Consider the following 12630-nt stretch of genomic DNA (forward strand, 5'->3'; position numbering starts at 1 on the left):
CGCGTTAAAGAACCCCAGGTGGTCGAAATTTCCGGAGTCCTCCACTACGGCGTGCCTCATAATCAGAAAGTGGTTTTGGCACGTGAAAACCCATAATTAAATTAAAATTAAAAAACACGGTCCCTGAAAACGCTAGAAAACATTCCACAGTGCACATACTTCAGATTGGCTGTTACTAATTACTACTGTTGGTTATGTTATAGAGACAAAGAGTACAAAAGAGCATTAAGACGAATGAAATTGCAAGCCTACGCCCCAAAGGCTGACCTCAGTGACGTCAATTAAGGCGCGCTCTGGAATTTGCTAGCGAAGGAGGTCCGTGAGGTTCTCGCCTGTGTGTTCGGTCACATCGGTCACGCCTGCGATAAGCCGGACCATAACGGCAGCCACAACGTGACCACGCGCTCAACTTCGCCGATGACCGCGACCTCGTTACCATCACCAAGTGGTCTCGGAAGCGGCTGTCCCACCTCGTCTTCAATAGTAAATCGCTGGCAAGAAGTCGCAAATTTACTTCATCCTTGTGTAGAAGAAGTGACCTGATGATCGTCATCGGTGGGAAGACGGTGCCCTACGAAATGGTGTAAACACAACATCGGCCTGTCGTAGCAACTCGCATCTGCATCCCGCCGACGCTAATGGCCGAAGCACGAAAGGATCCCGATCGCATCAAGTGCAGATGAGTGCGCGAGTAAAAGACTCGGATTGTGTCGCGGATTCGCCTGCCGGACGTGACGAATACCCAACAAGCGTGGCAAAAGTTCAATAAATTCATGCAAGCGTTCACGCGACTCTCGGCAGCACCGAGCTTGGAGTTTGCTGCATAAATTATGACTTATGGCTATTCACGGAACACGCCGAGGTGAATATATATATATATATATATATATATATATATATATATATATATATATATATATATATAGACTGGAATGCCTGCCGCAAAGCCAAAGGAGCGGCGAAAAGCGACGTTGCCGCAGGGAATACCGCCACTACGCCGGAATCTACTTGGTCGATACGAAAGGGTGGTTGCGATGTATTCTGCCTCATCAAGCGTCAGCATTAGCAAACGCAGCACACATAGTGATTCTACTACGTTCACGATGAGAACGCAAGCCAATCCCTACGATAACTGCTGCGGAGTGTTGGCGGCAGCACTGCGGAAAAATCTCTGCTAAAGCTTTTTATAACCCGATGATTTCCGAACCGATTCCCACTGCCTTCTCCGGTTCCCTCCCACCAAAAGTGCTGAAGCAAATGAAGCCCGACAAGGCAGCGGACCCGATGACATTACGGCAGAACTGTAGAGAACCAGGCCTCAGAACTCCGCTTCTTTGGGTCAACCGCATTGTCGGTGAGTAGAAAACGACTGCCGACTGGCAGGAAAGCACGACTTTGCCTGTCTGGAAGGCGACTGAGACAACTGCAGGTCGATCCGCCTCCCATCACCACATTCCTGGATAGCGTTCGAGCGCGTCCTCTACAGGCAGACCAGTGAACTCCAGATGACCCGTCCATCGGACTGTCAACCAGGTTGGCTTCATGAATCGCAGTGGAATAATTGACACAATTCATGCTGTATGACTGCTCCTTGAGAAGTACAGCGATAAGCAGTGAGCACTGTGCGTCGCATTCCTAAGCCTCGAGATCATTTCGACCGGGTCCCGTACAAGCTGATGCGGCATACGCTCCACGGCTACCAGGTGCCTAAAGAACTTGTAACCTGGGTACAACTACTCTAACACCACCCCCAACAGTCAAGTTCTAAGCGCTTCTTGAGTGTAAATGCCTCTGCACGGTCGGCGTGCACCAAAGCTCTACGCTCACACCACTGCATTCACGCTTATCATGGACGCCATCACGCACAATTTCCAACAACCGGCGCCCTATACACTCTGGTCTACACAAATGGCATGCTAGCAATTCGCCGCCCATGTCAAAGTAAATATGCTGCAGCTCGTCCACACCTTGAACTACCACCTAGCATAGAAAAGTGTCCCGCTGATCCGCAAGAAGACTGAGCGCCTGATGAAGGGCGAGAGCGAGCACGGTATGATAAAGTCAGCGGAGTCGATCTGACTGGCACTGAACCTTTCAAGTACCTCGGCTTTACCATCCTGGCTAACGGCAGCCTGAAGCAGGAAGACAAGACAACGCCGGGGGGGGGGTCCGCCGACGCAGCCGTCAACGCCCCTGGTTGATGTGACACATCGGCAACCAGTGCTCAGCGACCGCCGCATGACGGATTTACTTCAGCGCAGTACTCCGACCTGTCGCTCTATACAACTGCGAGTACTAGTCCCCCGCCAAGGATATGAGCACCGCTTTGAAGTCAGGGAAGCGAATATGTTACGTTGGATCAGCGACATGCCGCGCTTCAACTACATTGGTAACTATGACGTTTACTGGCGTGACGCCGTCTCTCCTATCACTGATACTGAGGGCGAAGCCCGCCTTCGATGGTATGGCGTCGTACTAAGATTTGATATTCACTCGGTCATGCACATCGGCTGTAATTGAAAAGTGCCGAAATCGTCTGAAATGCATTCTGAAGTAGTGACTTGCAGACAAGCTGCATATCGACTTCGCTATCGAAATATTCCAGCCCAAGCCTATCGTAAAAAAAAAAATCGTAACTGCGATCCAGACGAGCTGATCCCTCAGTCGAATGAGACAAAGGCCAATGATGAAAACGGCTGTGTTGAAATTTCGATTGACACTGCGCCAACTTGTAGCGTTCCTTCTAGAATACCCCTACTTGGAGTTTACTAACGCTTAGAAATACCTTTCTATTCACGGAGGCCCAGAGTCAGTGGCAGAACTGTCTTCGAATAGAATATAGGATGCCATCGACATTTGCAGAATGGTTATACATCAGCATGACACTGTGATGAACTGCCAAATACTTTTACTGTCACATATTCCCGCGGCGATCAGCATGTTGTCCGATGCCAACGCTCACTCACCGCTACTTCTCGAAGAATTTGAGGAGGACCATGAAAGCGTATGTCAACGAAGAAAAATTTGGGGGGGCAAATCCATCATGCTCTCAACGAAAAAAGAGCCGAAACGATTTGATCAAGTCCTGTAAAGGCATACGTGGTTGAAAGGTACCAAGAGCAGGTTTAGCGCAATTTTCTCCTCGCAGGTGACTGTATTGGTGTGTGCTTTTCGTATAGGTTCGCTCACTACTGATATTTCTCAGCTCCCGTCTTTAAGGAGTGTTCGCCATCTGAAGATAAACGTTTAGGACTCCAGCACGAAGAAAGCCGAATGTGCATGGTCAGACGCTTGCCCCAGTTACACAGAGTAAAGACATTTCTTTACTATGTCGACAGTATATGTCATAGTAACAGACGATCAAATTGTTTTTAGGTAGGTTGTTGAAAGAAATTTGCAATGCGCTACCATGGCTTTCTAGATTAACTTTGCATGCTCTAACCGTAGTTTTTGACAACCATGTTCATTCTTATAACATAAAGAAGTATGGAGACAGAAATATTAGTCAAAGGGAGGTCAATCAGAGGAAATATGGGATTAGCTGCGAGGCATTCAACAGCGCCAATATATATTCTATTCAAGCCCAATTACCCGGAATGTCAGGTATACCTTATCAATTTCTCTATCAGTTACACCATTTATCTTGCTTTCGCGCACGATGTTATTTAGGACCGCAAGAAACTCCCTATCTACGAGTATGTAGAACTCTATAAGAACCCCATCTTTAATTCAAAATAAAGCTGGAACTTGAACTTAAATTGCAGTGAGAAGTGGCTATATATAGTTTAGGAACTCGGCTTTCTTTCAAATGTTTTGTGTTTCTTATTATGGTTTTTCGAAACAGTCAAAATTCTAGCTGGATGCGCTGTAACCATGCCTGCGCCAAGCACTGCGCTCGAAAACGGCGGCCGAGCATTGTCGAGTACTACTGATAAAGTTATTGGTAATAACGGCGAATTAGGCAAATTGTGGAGCTTGGCCGTTTTATCAAAACGCGATAGCCCGTGAGTTCCAATATTCGAAGTTCCCGTATGTCACGTAGCGACGTAGATCACAATATGCGGCTAATAACTAAGCTAGGTTGAAATAAGGGGGAAAAATTGGCCGACGATTACAATAATCCCTAATAAGAAACTTGAGCCCAGATCTATAGATGTTTTCACTTCGAGATATATTGGCTGCCGCGGACAATCTATCTCGTGCCGCACATTGCAAACGGAGCTAAGGGTGGTGCGAATGCCTCGCTAATCGGGAGATCGCGAAAGGCAGCGCGTGGGTCACGCCTGGGCGCGATTCATAGGAACCGCCGTAGGCAGTCCTCCGCTCTTGCAGCGCTTTGTTTCCATGTATGGTATCGGTAGACGCGCTCGTCCCATGCCATCGGTGAACAGACGTCGGCGCACTACTTTGGCGCAATCTCATAGCGGTCGTAGCCGCAGAGCCAGTCTTGCAGAGCACCACACTTTTCTTCTCACGCCTTCGCTGTACTCTCCTCCTCCGCTGTGCTCCTCGCGTTCTCTTCGCTATCGCTGTCTTTCCTCTCCCACTACGCTCCGCGTTCACTATTTCATCCTTCGCAGTGCTCGTTCGCTCGGTTACGCCGAGGGACGACGCTCAGGGACGCCGACGCTAAACGCACGAACGGGTACCTAAGAGCTGCGCTCTAAAAAAAAAGAAACCATGCACCACATGCCAGATTTTAACCTGCGAACACACGTTCATTTCATCAATGATCACCCGCGCATCGAAGGCGCTCAGCGCGTACGGAACATGGTGCCTCACCAACAGGCTTATACCTATCACAAGCCGCCAGGGGCGCTTGGTGTTGGTGCCCATTCGTTCGATCCCAGTGCAAGTGTGGTATTACTTTTTTGCTATGTCTCTAAGTCAACATTTTGGTAGGATACCGCATCGACGTCACTATTTACACCATTCTAAGACTTTCTAACTTTAATATGCCAGCTCAGTGGTCGCAAAGGTCATGGTGCGCCTAGTGGTGGGTTCCAGAAGAAAAAAATGCTAATGACCACATCTAGAATATCGGCATAGTTAAATTCATACGCAAATAACGAAATACAAAACAAATGAACAAAGAAGGCATTTAAGTTATGCATTTAATACAAGATTCTATGATTCCTGTTCAAATGGAAGCGTAGATAAAGTGGGAGATATGGTGGAGCGACTTCAAGCGCGTAAGCATAACAGTCGCATAGAGTAACAAACAGGACTGAAGTGCGCCAAACCTTAAAGAGGCACTCGCACAGCGGAACAGCTTGAGAAAGCGCGTTAGCAGAACGATGCGCAGAAAAATTATTCATGAAGTACATTCCCCGTTTCTTTCTCCTTTCTTCGAAAAACAGGACGAGGATTGAGGGACAAGACTAAATTTAACACGCAAGTTTGTTCTTTTAGGCTATGCAACTTTCACAGTAAATGTTGCCCATGTTGCACATGCATTGAGAGTGTCCTGCAGGAACGTTTTAACGCGATAGAGTTAAGGGGCCGTGTCGCAGAATATGCGGTGTCGGCGCCCGGTCCCGTAGCCGGCGTTGGCGTACCGTGAGTCATATATTTGCGGCATATATTGTATACGGCATTGACGTATGTCTTCTATCCCAAAAGTTGTTAATGCCTTGTCTTACGTATTTGAGAAGGTTATTCCTCGGAATCTTGAGAATGACAGGCCACAAACAAATGTCATAAAGCAAAACACCGGCAGCGCATGCCTTTTATGTTAAGTCCTCGCACGCTGAAATATTAAAAGTGCGAAACAATAACAGAAGATCGACGTACGCAAGAGGCAGCGTTTGTACCAGAAAGCTCGCCTTCATGCATAGCGTTCGCCGCCAGCATTTCAAGGTAAACATTACAGTTACATAAGCTGCAGTTGCGGAAAGCGGGAGAAGAAGTCAGGAATCTTTTAATGCTATCGCCTTCCAATCTTAATGGCGGAGCTTAAGCCCCCTCAAAATTTTCTAATCACGCACACAAATCACCGGCTTATATAACATGAAAATTATCCTGTCCTTTTGCGCAACAGGTTTTATACCTCTGACAATTTTGTCATTTCGTTACGGCAGAGGACTTTCAGCTGTCTTTTCCTTACTACGGCACGTGTGTTTTTAAAGATTCTTGTCAGTGCGCCGATTTCTCAATTATTACGCAAAGCGATACTACTTCTCATTCTTAACGCTGTGTCCACCGGTACAACGCTGCCCTGTAGTGTTAGTGCCGGACGCTGCTCCTCCAGGTTGGATAATATGTTGTTTCAAAAACTCATTCTGATTCGTTCCTTTTCGAGCTCACCAAAGTGGAACACGCTGCAGTTTGACCCTTAAAGCGAAGCAGCCATGCGATATCTGGCGCAATGTTCTGCGTAGGAAGTTTCACACTGTATTGTACACTATCACGTGGAGTAGTCAGTCAAAAATTCGGGTGATCAGTCTCCTGTGGGGGGGGGGGGGGAGTAAGTAAACTTTATTCACTAACGAATCTAGTCAGCATCATTTTGGTTTGCGGAGGCAACGCCCCCCGGTGGTGGTGAGGTTGAGAGCCGGGGTCTTATGTTCCTCTTCTTTTATATCCCGCCTTTCGCGTCTCACCGGGGTTGCTTCGTTAAGATAATTTCACTTCGCTGCTAGTTGAAGGATAAGCTGCGGAATATGCCCTAAGCAAGCCATAGGAGATTGCGGCGCAACCGAGCTCTCCCGCACAGCAATCTCTTCAGCTCAAGCATCGGAGGCAAGCTATTCAACTGGCAAATTGTTGGTCCGGAGTTCAACTTCTCAAGGGGCACTGCGGATTTTTACAGCTAAGCTGTATACCTCTACCCCTCAATGTATTTGTCATCATCATCATCGTCATCATCATCACCAACACCACCACCATCATCATCATCATCATCATCACCACCATCAGCCAGGTTACGCCCACTGCAGGGCACGGGCCTCTACCATACTTCTCCAACTACCCCGGTCATGGACTAATTGCGGCCATGTTGTCCCTGCAAACTTCTTAATCTCATCCGCCCACCTAACTTTCTGCCGCCCCCTGCTACTCTTCCCTTCCCTTGGAATCCACTCCGTAACCCTTAATGACCATTGGTTATCCTCTCTCCTCATTACATGCCCTGCCCATGCGCATTTCTTTTTCTTGATTTCAACTAAGATGTCATTAACTCGCGTTTGTTCCCTCACCAAATCTGCTCTTTTCTTATCCCTTAACGTTACACCCATCATTCTACTTTCCATAGCACGTTGAGTCGTCCTCAATTTAAGTAGAGCCCTTTTCGTAAGCCTCCATGTTTCTGTCCCGTACGTGAGTAGTGGTAAAACACAGCTGTTATACACTTTTCTCTTGAGGGATATTGATAACCTGCTGTTCATGATCTGAGAGTGCCTGCCAAACGCACCCCAGCCCATTCTTATTCTTCTGATTATTTCAGTCTCATGATCTGGATCCGCGGTCTCTACCTGCCCTAAGTAGATAATAATAATAATAATAATAATAATAATAATAATAATAATAATAATAATAATAATAATAATAATAATAATAATAATAATAATAATAATAATAATAATAATAATAATAATAATAATGCCTTTATTTTGCATCCCAAGGATGTCGGAGGGGGAGAGAAAAAGCTAGACATCCAGCTTGACGGCCTCTCGCGTCCCCGATACAATACATGATGTTTAGAAAAAAAAAGGAAACAGTACAAGCATATGAGTACAGCCAAAAAAGAATATCACAAATGACCATTTTTACAGAAATGTATCATTCCAAAAAACAAAGCGATGTGCATAATATCATGTCGTACATTTCAAACAGAAAGTGACGCTCTTTCGCGTATAACTGAAACAAAATGACGCAAACCTTTTGGCCGGGTGCGTTGGAGATTTAAATTGTAATGTTGGCACAGGTTTAAGAGCTGTGGAAGAGTGTTTCTGGGCATATGTTGTCCGTAGCCTGTCTGAATGAATGTATGTACCGAATATCGGTGTTTCTGGTTGCGTAAGTGAAAGTTCGTTTCTGCAGTGATGCCGGTTGTGCAGTGAACGAGACGTTATTTTTGACCTCGGTAATGTATTTAGTGATTAGGCGGTATGCGTACAGATCATGAATCGGCATTATGTTGTCTTTCATAAAGAGCGGTTTAGATGGGTGGTCATATGCTACATTGTATAACATTCTGAGCATTCTTTTCTGCTGAACGTGTAATTTTCATAGATTTGTGAGGGATGTTTCCCCCCAGAGCAAATGACAATAATTTAGATGGGAACAGAACAATGCATTGTGAAGTAGCAATTTCCCTTTTATAGAGAGGAGGTGCTTATGAGTGTAAATCGATCCAATGACACGTGACAGTTTAGATGCTACGTAATTTGTGTGGTCATCTTACTTCATTTTCTCATTAATAAGTGCACCTAGTACTTTAAAGGAATTTACTATCTCTATTTTAAAATTATTAAGAATGATATCATCGTTAATATGAACATCCTTGTTTTTTGGATGGTAAATAATGGCCTTTGTTCTCAAGATGTATTCCCTCACCACTTCCAGTGCCTCGCTACCTATCGTAAACTGCTGTTCTGTTCCGAGACTGTTAGACATTGCTTTAGTTTTCTGCAGATTAATTTTTAGACCTACCTTTCTGCTTTGCCTCTTCAGGTCAGTGAGCATGCATTGCAGTTGGTCCCCTGAGTTACTAAGCAAGGCAATATCATCAGCGAATCGCAAGTTACTAAGGTATTCTCAATTAACTCTTATCCCCACTTCTTCCCAATCCAGGTCTCTCAATACCTCCTGTAAACACGCTGTGAATAGCATCGGAGAGAGCGTATCTCCCTGCCTAACGCCTTTCTTTATAGGGATTTTGTTGCTTTCTTTATGGAGCGCTACGGTGGCTGTGGAGCCGCTATAAACATCTTTCACTATTTTTATATATGGCTCGTCTACACCCTGATTCCGTAATACCTCCATGACTGCTGAGGTTTCTACTGAATCAAACGCTTTCTCGTAATCAATGAAAGCTATATATAAAGGTTAGTTATATTCCGCACATTTCTCTATCACCTGATTGCTAGTGTGAATATGGTCTATTGTTGAGTAGCCTTTACGGAATCCTGCCTGGTCCTTTGCTAGACAGAAGTTAAAGGTGCTCCTGCTTCTATTTGCGATTACCTTAGTAAATACTCTGTAGGCAACGGACAGTAATCTGATCGGTCTATAATTTTTCAAGTCTCTGGCGTCCCCTTTCTTATGGATAAGGATTATGTTAGCGTTCTTTGTCGTATCCTTGGGCGAAACCTCAACCAATCATAGCGCGACGCACGCACCAGGTGCGCAGCTGGGTTCATTGCAGCACTACCATATGGCTCTCGCCACCACGCAACCGCGATAGCGGCGGCACTAGCCGTGCGGGGGAAAAAAAAAAAAGGACCAGAAAGCTCGCCTTTGCGCATAGCGATCGCCGGAAGCGTTTTCCGGGGAAGACCATGGTTGCAAAAGCTGCAGTTTCCAGGAAGCACCAATAAATAAATAAATTATGCGCAACGGCGTCGTGCTCAGTCTGGGTAGGAGGCCGTGGTTCCTGCCTAAAGCAAGCCACGCACAATTAGGACGACTGTCGAGTATCGCGAATACGATGAGCGACGAAAGAAACAGCAACGTGACTATGCACAACGCCGTCGCGCTCAGGTTCAGCAGGACCCAGTTCAATGTTACATCACATTCGTCTATCGGATTAGGTGATACCGCAGCTTCGTTGGACAGCCACCTTCACAGAGTGGATTGGAGCCGATTCTTTCACTTCATTTTTTTCTTTAGACTATCAAGGCACTTTCTGATTCCTCCGAGAGTGAAGGGTGGACATCAAAATAATTAGTGAATCAGCCAATAAAAACTATCACTGTGGAAACGCGCAAGAAACATAGAATGTCCTTAGCAAATAGATGCTAGACGTCTAAGTGCAAATCTAGAATGCACGGTAGCAAAAGCATCTTCCTAATGACACTTGAATATTGAAATGTGGGGATATATTCGCGTTGTACAAGATTCGAAGCATGTTTCTGCAGCTAGAAATGAATTACGAAGGAAGTACGGTCTGGAAATCAATTTTCTGTGCCCTAAAAAATTTTAAACGCTCACATAACAAATCGCCACAGCATGTCTCGAACCGGCGAGAACGGTTTCCTGAAATTGTTGCTTTCATAGCAGAGTCTCAAAATTGAGAGCGACAGTATCAATAAAAAAGTTATTTGTGCGCCGCCGCGCACATCCATGCTGCGGCCGAGCCGTTTCGAAGACCACAGATAAAATTCTCTAACAAGCTGAACGCGATGTTCGCTTATTCGTTCATTTCGCGTCGCGCCGCATCACTCTTTGCGCCACTGCGCTCAGTTCTCTGATTGGTTGAACGCGGTTAGCTACGTCAAAGATTACGAGGGAGTCTCGAATAGCGAAGCTCAAGGTGCGTCACGTCGTGGTGGCGCGTGCAAGCTCCATTCCTAATGCCGCAAATTTCTGAGTGCATTCGCGTTCGGTAATAATCTTGTTTGCCACTCCTGTTGAAGTAGCGAAATGATCACACGGAGTGTGAATCATGCCACAGAAATCTCCATACTAACAATTGCTTGGAGCGGAAATGGTGCGCATTATGAATATACTTGAAGAAAAACACGTTATTATTACGTTACGTAAAAGATTATTGACCCTGACAGTAACCTTTGCTCTGAGTACATGCGCACTTAATCTGCAGCTTTTCTTCGTTAAAAATACTCAAACCCGATGGGAAAAATGTGCATATAACACTTTTATAGATTATATCCTGTCCAGCATACCAATTGATAATACTACGGCTGAAGTAGTGGACTATGATATAACAGACCATTATTCGGTATTTTTTTCACAGACTCCGTAACATCTTATCAACCTAGAACAAACATCCAATCATGTTTTTATTCGAATAGCTTGATGCCCGTGATTTCGGCGATTGATTGGGCTGACGTTTTCTTTTTCAAGAACAATGTGCACTAAAGGCTCTTCAATCTTTATCTGCGATTGTATCAGAGTGCACTAACGTATGCACGAATAACTTTGCAGTTACGTGATGGTTTAGCTCACCAAGTAAGCCTTGAATCAATAGCTGTTTAATGCGGTCCATATTAAAAAAAAAAGCCACCCTTCCTAAGAAGATGAAAGCTCAGCCATCCAATAACGTATTGCGGTCACCATTTCAAACATATTCGACCGTTCTTGCAGCCACTCTAAAATGGTGCTAAACGTAATTACTACGAGAAAAAAATCACACAAAACGTAAATGACACCAGACGAAATTGGCAAGTTATTAAACAGCTTCTAAGCACTAATACTGCTGGAAATCGCATATCGTGCGTCACCTACAATACAAATAATTTCACCGACCCGAAATAAATAGCTAACGTTTGAGCAACGATTTCAGTGCCATAAACGGCTTCCAGTACGAGCCTCCTTTACCCAGCCTGACGCGGAGTCGCAATTCATTTTACTTATACCCTACAACGTCAGAAGTTTGTTATAACATGAGATCACGTAAAACTAGAGGTCCTCGCTACGATCTTTCCACCCTCGAACATTAAGCAATTGTTTAAAGAAATTTCACAAGTACTAGCACATATATTCAAAAAAAATATTTAAAGATCGTGTGTTTTCTAATTGCCTCAAAGCGGAAAAATAATCCCAATCCTTAAGAGAGGTGATCGTGAGCGCATGAATAATTATCGCCCTATATGCATATTGGAAATGTTACCAAAATAATAATAAATTACTTAACAAACGCTTAGATAATTACTTATTCAAATTCAACGTATTGCTTCCTGCTCAATTTGGTTTTCGGGAGGATTTGTCTACAGAACACTCACTTAATACATATACTGACAAAGTTATTAAGGCATGTTAGTCGGTTATCTGTTTATTGATTTTACTAAGGTGTTAGATAAACTAAATCACGTCATCTTTCGCAACAAAATGGAATATTAAGGCATTCCTGCATCGCCCATATTTGAAGTTATGTCGCGAATACATAACAGAACGACCATAAATAGTCGGAGTGAATTGCCTTTCTTTTTATCTGCACCCAAAATTATTAATGGACGCGTTCACTAGCGATCAATACTTGGTCCATTGTTAGTTCCATTATTCGTTCATATTTTACCACAAATATTAACGCATGCCCGCTGCCTTCTCTACGCTTATGAGGCCACCATTTTCACATCCGAGAGAAATTTTTGGGCGCTGCAAAATAAATTTAACGATGATCTCGGTAATATTTCTTCATGATGCCTGCAAAAAACACGGTACGCAGGTATCTGTTGAAAACAATGCTTTTCTTATTTAATGGTCAATAAACATAGTTCATAGATTCCTTACTTGTATCACTTAACAATCAGATAATCATAGGATCTGAATCGACAAAATTTCTAGGAGTTGTTTTAGATGAACACTTTAATTTCCATCGTCATGCCCAATCTCTCAATCAAAGAATTCAAGTCATTATTAAAACAAGCTCCTTTTCGCAACCAAGCATTCTCTTGTCTTTGTATCATACCTATATTCACAGTCATCCTTCATACTCCCTCTCATCATGCA

Source organism: Dermacentor variabilis, chromosome 1 (genome assembly GCF_050947875.1).
Source record: "Dermacentor variabilis isolate Ectoservices chromosome 1, ASM5094787v1, whole genome shotgun sequence".
Classification (NCBI taxonomy): domain Eukaryota; kingdom Metazoa; phylum Arthropoda; class Arachnida; order Ixodida; family Ixodidae; genus Dermacentor; species Dermacentor variabilis.